The sequence below is a fragment of the Portunus trituberculatus genome, chromosome 37, assembly GCF_017591435.1.
Source record: "Portunus trituberculatus isolate SZX2019 chromosome 37, ASM1759143v1, whole genome shotgun sequence".
Classification (NCBI taxonomy): Eukaryota; Metazoa; Arthropoda; class Malacostraca; order Decapoda; family Portunidae; genus Portunus; species Portunus trituberculatus.
In genome coordinates, this window is record NC_059291.1 from 12,194,249 (window position 1) to 12,201,899 (window position 7,651).

General features: G+C 36.8%; 1 long non-coding RNA gene across 4 annotated transcripts in view; it reads right to left on the reverse strand.

Moving 5' to 3' along the window:
- The window catches only part of LOC123514205, a 9,874-nt gene extending 2,479 nt beyond the window's left edge, over window positions 1-7,395 (reverse strand). For 2 of the 4 annotated variants that reach the window (XR_006677532.1, XR_006677531.1), the window contains exons 1-3: window positions 7,287-7,395; window positions 6,372-6,479; window positions 3,849-3,996 (exon numbers count right to left, since the gene is read on the reverse strand). This is a non-coding gene — a long non-coding RNA (uncharacterized LOC123514205). Of the gene's footprint in view, window positions 1-1,004; window positions 1,311-3,848; window positions 3,997-6,371; window positions 6,480-7,286 lie in introns of those variants that run through there. The other 2 variants (XR_006677533.1, XR_006677530.1) reach the window with 2 other exon arrangements.
- Window positions 7,396-7,651: the final 256 nt, after the last annotated feature.

Consider the following 7,651-nt stretch of genomic DNA (forward strand, 5'->3'; position numbering starts at 1 on the left):
TGTTATTTCAGGAGTTTTCAGCTGTTTTTTGCACCAAAACACAGAAAAGCAGGCAAAAACACTATATTTGTTAAAACGTCTTATTTATGTGTTTTTAAGGTGTTTTATGAAAGAAAAAAAAAAAAAAAAAAAAAAAAAAAAAAAAAGGCTACCTCAATTAAAAGTTTTGTATATTCAAGTCATTTTACATTTTTATGCTTCAAAATGATAAAATTCATGAAAAGCCAATATAGAGACAACCAAAGAAAAGTATGAAAAACTTGTTAGTTTAGTAGTTTTCAGCTTTTTTTTTCACCAAAACACAGAAATGCAGGCAAAACGCATGATTAAACAATATTTGTTTAAGGAACTGATATACTATGTCAAAAACAGGTTATTTTGGTGTTTTCCAGCATTTTATGCACCAAAACTCAGAAAAGCAGGCAAAACATTATATTTCTTATAATGTCTTATTTATGTTTTTCAGGTGTTTTATGAAAAAAAAAAAAAAAAAAAAATTATCGATTGAAAATTTTTTTATATTCAAGTCATTTTACATTTTTATGCCTCAGAACAATAAAATTGATGAAAACAAAGCATATATATAGAGAGAAACCAAAGAAAGAGGGAAAAAGCATTTTTTTTTTTTCGCACTAAAACAAAAAAACAGGAAAAACGCATGAATAACACTATATGTTTAAAGAACTTAAAAAGATTAGTTTGTCCTGCCAGAGAAAAGGAGAGATATTAGTTTGACCTGTAAGAAATAAGTATTAATTAGACCTGTAAAAAAAAAAAATAGTAATCTTACTTACACACACTCTCACACACACACACACACACACACACACACACACACACACACACACACACACACACACACACACGTCTGAGAGATGTTAAAAAATATAGTTTCCCGCAAAGATGTATTGAGACGTGGAACAGTTTAAATGAAGAAGTAGTGTCTGCAACGAGTGTGCATACTTTTAAAGTAAGATTGGATAAGTGAAGATATGGAGACGGGGCCACACGAACATAAATCCCAGGCCCTGTAAAACTACAACTAGGTAAATACATATACACACACACACACACACACACACACACACACACACACACAAGACGCTTATTTTAGCCAAAAGTAACCAGGGCATTACTGAAGAAGACTAGATAATTAACATGTACCTGGAAGAGAATGGTTAGCCGCGCCGCCTATCGCCCTATGCCTAACACCTAACGCCTAGCAAACCGTAATTTGTACTTGACTTTATTCCGAAGGGTTGCTGCAGCGGTGTCAGTCCCACGGTGTGACCTGTGATACGGGTACTCACCTGTAAAGAGGAGAAGGAGGGAGTTAGTGTGGTGTGCTTATCAAAGCTAGTATTTCATTATTAACGGAGATCAGTATAGGAGTCACGTGGTTCAGGTTAATGCTTAGTACTTTATTGCAGTGATAAAGAGGCTTAAATAACAACCTCAATTTACCAAATCCAACGCGAGGGTGAATATAAAGCTGAACAAGCAGTTTTCTTGAGTTTTGAATTGAGTGGGATATTACTTCAAATTAGTTTATGGTAAGCATTGGAGTGGTGATTATTTGTGAATGATTGTGTGTGTTAGATTTGGTATCAGATTTTTCTTTTCCATTTCAGATTGCACATTTTTGTGTGATAGGGGTGCTAACCTGCAAGACACAATAAAGTGCATTCTTAGGTATGCTGTGACAAACTCCTTGGCTGTGCAATACAACTGCTGTGGCAAAGGAGAGAAACACAGTTTTTACCATCTTGAAGTTGCAGGATACCATTATCAGTAAGTATAGTAGTTCAATTTGTTTGAATCTATTTCTCTATTCTATTCTCTTATGCCTCACTCTCTGCAGGAGTGTCCCATAACGGGGTGGCTATGGCAGAAGAGCCTCCACCTCCCTCTGTCCATACATTCTCTCCTTGCTTGTTCTAGCACTCCTTTCCCACTCAAGTAAAATGTTTGAGTGCTGTTTGTTTCATGTAACATATCAGTGATATCTATATAATGTCTTTACAATATAAGTCTTGTATAGATGGTAGTGCAATAGTAAAGTGTTGGTCATGCAACCAAATGTTCAAGTTTTTGGAAACTGTGACCATATTTAATGAAGAGGTAAATAGAAATTGACTAATATTTTTTTTTTTTTTTTTTTTTTCTAAGAAAGTGTGTGTGCAAGCATCCAGACTATAGGCATAAAACAGCAGCAGCCTCTGTCGAAGTCATTATGAAAGAATGGTTCCACACAGCCAGAGACCGAGATGGAGGGTGATGAAGGAGGGATTTAAGTGTAAACCACTAACAACAGTGTGAACACACACAAATAATAGTGAAGCTTTGCAGGTCACAGCTGTGAGTGTTATGCATGCACCACATAACATATAGCTATAGGTATTCTGTTAATAACTGAACTTTGGAAATGTTTCCCATTTTGTACTCCCTCACCTACACACCTGTGTGACTCAGGAACCCACCATCAGTGAATAAACTCTAGTATACTGTCATGTTGCCCTCTACAATATGGTGCTATTATGTGCCTAATACTAGTATACTGAAAGTAGGAATAAACAAAATGGTGGGACCACTACCTTATGGTGCTCTCATCTGCCAATGACTAGTAATAAAACATATATTTCAAAAAGACACTAATTTCAGTCTCACAGGTTTTGAAGGGTAGTTTAATGGTCCTATTGACAGATTAGTATGATATCTTCTCTATCAACAGCACAAAAACTCTTACGAAAAAGGCTTGTCCTATCTGTGGGCTTTGAAAATTGTGGCAACATACCCTATATTTTAAAAAGATTCTAATTTCAGTCTCACAGGTTTTGAAGGGTAGTTTAATGGCCCTATTGACAGATTAGTATGATATCTTCTCTATCAACAGCACAAAAACTCTTACGAAAAAGGCTTGTCATATCTGTGGGCTTTGAAAATTGTGGCAACATACCCTATATTTTAAAAAGATTCTAATTTCAGTCACTCGGGTTTTAAGGGTAGTCTCACCTCGGTGGCCATATAACCTATATTTTCAAAAGACTATTGTTTCAGTTACACAGGTTTTTAAGGGTAATCTGATAGTTCTATTAACTTAACATAAATTAACATAACATAACATAAATATTAGGGCCACCAGGGCCCATCTACTTTATCCTGTATCAGTCGCACAGCGACCTCGTCATCAGTACTTAAAGATACACTTACAAGTACACAATACATTATATACTAATTCTAAATATTTGGCCCATTAACAGGGCTAAGTCCTGCAGCGAATTCCTCTACAATCTGTGATCCCCATGTCTTGTTTAACTATAGTAAATTTCTTATAAAAACTATCATGCAGCACTATACATAACTATAAATCTAATAAATTTAAGTGCTTATCTAATCTGTTTTTAAACATTGTCAAACTAGTGCTATTTACAACCCTCTCTGGCAATGCATTCCAGAAGTCTACCACCCTATGACTAAAGAAATATTTTCTTATATCTAACCTGCAGCCTTGTTTTCTAATCTTCCTGCCATGATTTCTAGTCCTACACATACTCAAACACACTCAAACACACTCAAAACACACCCAAACAGACTCAAACACACCCAAAGACACCTCAATATACCCAAACATACCAAAACACATGAAACACACTCCCAAACACACTCAAACACACCTGAATATATCCAAACATACCAAAACACATCTAAACACACTCAAAACACATCCAAAACACCTCAAAACACATCCCAAATGCTCCCAAGAACCCCAAAACACACCAAACACACTCAAAACACACCCAAACAGACACAAAACACACCCAAATGCATCCAAACACACTCACTCGCACCTCTTCCTTTTGTGTGAGTCCGTAATACACTTCCTTGATCTGGGAGAAGGTGGTGATGGCGGTGGACAAAACGGGTGTGGTGTTTTTAAAGGCCGTTTTAATCTCCATCCTTGACTTCAAATAAATCAGCGTGTCGTTTTCTGCGGACCTGCAAATGTTTGGTTAGGTTAGATTAGGTCAGTTAAAAATAAATAAATCAATAAATAAAATTACAAGGTTAGGTTAGACTGAGAGAAGAATATGACATTCAAACAACAAGATCGCATAGTAAAAAGCTGAGGAAGGGAAGATGTCTGGGAGATGTTAAAAAGATATAGTTTCCCGCAAAGATGTGTGAGACGTGGAACAGTTTGGGTGAAGAAGTGGTGTTAGCAACGAGTGTGCAGAGCTTAAAGAAAAATTGGATAAGTGTAGATATGGAGACAGGGCCACACCAGCGTAAAGCCTGGAAAACTACACCTAGGTAAATCACACACACACACACACACACACACACACACACACACACACACACACACACACACATAAAGCCATGTTTATCAAACTTATTACGCTTACTACTCCTGGGTTACAGAAGGACTGGAAAGCAGAGACGGATGATGGACACAGTATACCTGGATATAAAAAAGGTTTTTGATAAAGTCCCGCATGGAAGACTATTTTGGGAAGTAGAGAACGTAGGAGGACTGTGAGGAACCGTGCTCCAATGGACAAGAGATTATTTGAAGGATAGGGAAATGAGAACTGTGATCAGAGATACATACTCATCTTGGGGTTAAGTAACCAGCAGAGTGCCACAAGGGTCAGTGTTAGCCCCCATTATGTTTCAGATTTATGTAAACGACATTCACATTACAGTAATCAGTTCTATTAATATGTTTGGTGATGATGTAGAGCTGCTAAGAGTTATCAAAACCAGGGAGGACTGTTTGCTGTTACAGAAAGATAGAAACAAGATTTATGAGTGGAGTGGAAATTGGAGTTTAATGTCAACAAATACCATGTAATGGAACTTGGAAAGAGTAAGAGAAGACCGGTAAGGAACTATTTGATGGGAGAGGAAAAAATAATGAAGACTAAAGAGGAAAAAGATCTGGGAGTGATTATACAGGAAAATCTGAACCCTAAAAACCCATAAGTAAGATATTTGGATTATCATATCAATACAACAAGGTAAATACTTCAAAGACAACCTATAGCTTACAATATCCTCAAAATTTCAAGTCATAAATTTTATAACTTTGTTTTAAATAAATTTTTCAAATCTGGATCACAGCATGCCCTTAAATTGTTGAAAATGTAAGAGAAAACAGGAAAAAATATTAGGAAAAACATTAAAAAAACATGAATGGAACTGCAAAAGAAAGGGAGGGAATAGTACTGGGGTTGTTGCACTAGGTTAGGCTGGGATGGGCTGGGAATTATTGAAAAAAAGAGGAAAAAATAAATATACATAAAAAAAAAAAAAAAAAAAATATATATATATATATATATATATATATATATATATATATATATATATATATGATATAGTTTGGTGCAGAGTGTTTGGACCTGCCAGGGAGAGAGAGGGAGTGGTTATCGGGTGCTACATTAGGTTAGGTTGGGAAAAAGGCCGAGGTTGTTGAAAAGAAAGAAAGAAAAAAAAAAAAATAAATAAATAAATGAAGTTACACCACCTGCTAGTGTTTCAACATGCAGATGAGACACACATCCAAACATCACCCAAACACATCTTAAACACACCCAAAACACACTCAAAACCCCCCAAAAAACATACCTAAATACCCCAAACACACACCCAAATATCCCCAAAACCCCAAAACACTCAAACACCACAAAAACACACCCAAACCCCAAAAAACACCCTTTCACCCCAAACACCCCAAAAAAAAAAAAAAACACACCCAAACCCCTCCAGTTTTGCAGGGATGTTTGATGATCTATTGACAGATTAACATGATATCTAGCAAATCAAAAGCAGAAACAGAAACACTCTTAAGAACAAACTTCCTCCTAACTGTGGACTTTGAAAAACAGTGGTCGCCTAAGTTGTATTTCTAAAAGACACTTGTTTCAACACTACTATTTCAATCACTCGCAAAAACCAACCCTCAAAAATATGTGCCCTCTGCGCTTTACAAATCAGAATCACACGGGTTTTTAAGGGAGGTTTGATGGATGTATTGACAGATTACATTGATATCAACCTTATCAAAGATAGATATCATGCACAGACCACTTAAAACCCTTAAAACTAAACTAAAACACACTCAATACACCATACAACAACTCAAAATTCCCCTAACCGCACTCAGAACACACCCATATATTCAAACACCCTCTACACCACACTCAAGATAAGTAAAATATACTTAAAAACATCTAACACACACTGAAAACACACAAAATACACCCAAAACACCCTGCAACACTACCAAACACACTCAAAATACTTTTAGATATAACCCAAAAACACAAAAATGCGTTATAAAGAACAGTAACATTAAAAAGGGGACTTACCTAAATATTGTGGCTTGGCTCCTCCTCTTCTTCCACTTCCATTTTTCCTTTCTTCTTCGTCCTCTTCCTTTGTTCTTTCTTCTCCTGCTCCCATCTACACGCCTGAGCCTAGAAACACATCAAAACACTTAGAAAACACGAGATATTAGGCAAAATATTGAGGAAGTGGAGGGAGAGTACCTATTGTGGCTTGCCTGCTCCTCCACTTATTCCTCCCTTTCTCATTCCTTCCTCTTCACCCTCCTTTATCTCTCTTTCCTTCTTCCTTCTGCTACTAATATCTACACACCTGAGCCAAGAAACACAGGAAAACACGTAGAAATCACTAGATATTAGGCAAAATATCGACGAACTGGGCGGTAGGGAGGGAGCTTACTTTTTTATGACTTGATAGATACTTTAATTAGTATCCAAACCATCAAAACATCTCCTGCTTAACTAGTTTTAAAAAACTGTCTAAATTAAGTATATAAAATGTATATAAACATTTCCACTTATAACGCTGCCAAAACATCCAGCCATTTCCACTTTATATTTCTTTCGAAAAATATTAGACAATATAAACTCTCTTCTCAGGCATCCAACACTGACCTAAAACCAAATGTTAACGAGTGAAAGAGAATTAATGTAAAACAAAACCATTAGTTCCCTGGCCCAGTTAATCGCTTGCCAAAATTTCGCGTGATCGTTTTCTTCTAACATCCTCTCTATCTGTCCCCAACGCCCACACAGACAAGACAGACACACACACACACACACACACACACAATATTATTATCACAGTAACTCACAAAATAAAACAAACAAACAAGCAAACTAAAGAAAATAACAAAGTTATCTTAAAGCTACCACCCAAACAATACACAAAGCTTAATCTTAGGAAAACACACACACACACACGACTACACTACCTACCAGGAGGCCCTCCACACCCTACACCTCACCACCCTTCACACTCGCTACCAACACCTCCTCCACCAGCTTGCCACAAAGCTTCTCCACTGGCGCCACAGGAGCCTACTCCTCCGGCAGCTCCCCTCCCAGCCACAGTGTCCGCCACCAGAAGCCGCTCCCCATACGTGCCCGGCCCGGATACACACATACAAAAATAGTGCAGTGCCCACAATAATCAAAATAATTAACTCGTGGACACTGACTAAATTTGTGATGAATTTTAAGCATGTAATATTAGGATATTTCTCCTGTAAAATGTTTATTTTCAGCTACAGAGCTGCTTGTCTCAATAAACCCTTTATTACTATTATTATTACACACACACA